Below are 2,394 nucleotides of genomic sequence, written 5' to 3'. Positions count from 1 at the left end.
CATAACTTTCTGAATCATCTTCTTCCTTCTATATGCCGGGTTCTTTCTTGAGTTTTCTGCTAGTTCTGTTCCTAGTTTAATAACTGGAAGAGCTTGTTGAATCATGAGGGATACGCCTAATTTTATTCTTTACCGTGTTGGCGAAATATCTTTAAGGACAGTGTCCTTGACACGCCTCAAGCTAATTGTTATTCTCCGTAACCAAATTTTCTAACAATTAGTCCAAAAATTTGCATCTGCATATATCAAAGTTTTATGGTAAGAAGGGAAACATAATAAGGCAATTTGCCTGAACCAATGACATCAGTAATTTATTTTGCAATCTCTCAAAAACACACTAACATTAAACTAGAGGTTCATATGCTGGATTGAATATATCAGGCACTCTACTGGATAAAGCCTGAGGGCCAATCCCCAGGAGCTTTTCAGATATGTGTGTCACATTGTAATGAGCATTACTGCTCGGTGTAATTAGGTGGCTAGCTGTGGGAATTAGAGATGATTGATTTGATGAATCTTGTGACTGAGATGACAGAAGAGAGGGAGCACAACCCGAGTTTGATATCCCAGAAATCCCCTGAATGGTTGAGGTCGAGTCCAGAATATGCAAGACATCACCTCCTATTGAGGAACTCTGGAATAGAGAGCGGGTAACAAAATCAGATCCTTCTATATCATGCAAATAGGACTTGCTACTCTTATCGATTTTGCTTCTTGTTAGAGCAGTTATTTCTTCGTCGTGAAGAGGTGGACACTGTTTCTCAGCATGGTATGAAGTACAAAGGGATTTTGATTGTGAGTGTCCATTTGTGAGTGAATGGCATGGTTAGTCGAGGGCTATAATCAGCAGCATCTTCAACGTTTACATTTTTATACCAGTCCTTCATCTCATATTTTGGTTGGTCCAGAATGCTGCTGCCAAGTATATTTTGGCAAAGAGAGGACGACGTTGAAAAAGAAGTTCCCTGGAATCTGCCTGTAGAACCTGGGGAGTGATGAAAGCAGTAAACATGAACTTATAAATTTTCTGTAAACATTTTACAGAAAGCATATGAAACTCAAATTATATGAACACACCTCGGACAAAGGCAAAGAATACAAGTTGATACTGATCAATTGTGATATCATGTCACTATCAGCTATGCCTAACCGATTCTCCTCAAGGTTCGGCTTCAAACAGCAATATACTTTATGCATAAGAGAAAACTGATGTAGAAATCCTAACAAGCACTTCAGCCCTATAAATAGTCTATTTTGCGCTGTAATTCATTATTTCAGGACTAACACCACAGAGAAGATGGTTTAACTATCAAAGACTCCTACAGTAGTCAAAAACCAAAAGCTTGTAAGTTTTATCTGAATGGAATAGAAGGAATCAGTAAAAAGCTACAGGTCAAGTATGTTAAGGCATTCCATATCAGAGAGCATACCTGTTTGAGGTTTCCTTCTGCGTTCATTATGACCTGCTAGACGTTTACGACAGCTTCGTTTTCCATCATCAAATTCAGCTAGTAGATGAAACCTACAAATTCAGAAATAAGCCAGATTTACATTAGTTGCAGGAAGAACACATTTTCTCTCTAGCGACAAATTAAAACGAATTACAAGACTTAGAATTTAGAAAATAAAGACTTATATCAAACCAAAAATATGTTCTACAAGGGATTCTACTCAAATTACAGACTTAAAAAAACACTAGTACACATTCACTTTTGTAGAAAATAGTAACGTTTGGAAGGTTGCAACACTTCTACAATGATTGTCTTACAGAAAGTATGTAGTGTTGTCAAAGGCTCATTTAAGGCGCGCTTAAGCCCTGAAGCTCAGAAAATATCACGACCCATTTTCCATAATAGGTCATGATGGCGCCCGACACCATTAGTCAGGCCAGCCAACGCGGAAGTATAATTAAATTCTCATGTTACCCTTACCAAAAACCATTATAATAGATTTTTCCCCCAATTAAGGTCATAAACCAGTAAAGATCAATAAAATGTAAAGACAGTTATACAACCCAAAATAACGTCTACTACTGTGTGTGCCAGAACCTGGTATCACAAGCTACGGGCAACTAGTAGAATATACACAAAATGAATAATGCCCTATCCTACTGTCTGAATCAGGATAGACAGAAACAACAACAAAAGAAAATACAAGGAAGACTTCTGCGGCTGCGGATCGGCAAGAAGGGAGTGCAGCTCACCGTAGAAGTCCCGGATCCACCTGCCTCAAATCCTGTACATTTAAGTACAGAAGTGTAGCATGAGTACATAAACAATATGTACCCAGTAGGTATCCCGTCTAATCTCGAAGAAGTAGAGACGAGAGGTCGACTCGAAACTTACTAAGGTCAATATCAATATATATATACTAAGGTCAATATATATATATATA

At 38.0% G+C, this 2,394-nt stretch overlaps 1 pseudogene; it reads right to left on the bottom strand.

The window, feature by feature from the left end:
• Window positions 1-343: 343 nt before the first annotated feature.
• Window positions 344-2,394, bottom strand: part of LOC109241378 — a 9,351-nt pseudogene continuing 7,300 nt past the window's right edge.

This window comes from Nicotiana attenuata, unplaced genomic scaffold (genome assembly GCF_001879085.1).
Source record: "Nicotiana attenuata strain UT unplaced genomic scaffold, NIATTr2, whole genome shotgun sequence".
Lineage (NCBI taxonomy): Eukaryota > Viridiplantae > Streptophyta > Magnoliopsida > Solanales > Solanaceae > Nicotiana > Nicotiana attenuata.
Note: the sequence above shows the minus strand (reverse complement) of the source record. Positions and strands in the feature narration are given on the sequence as shown.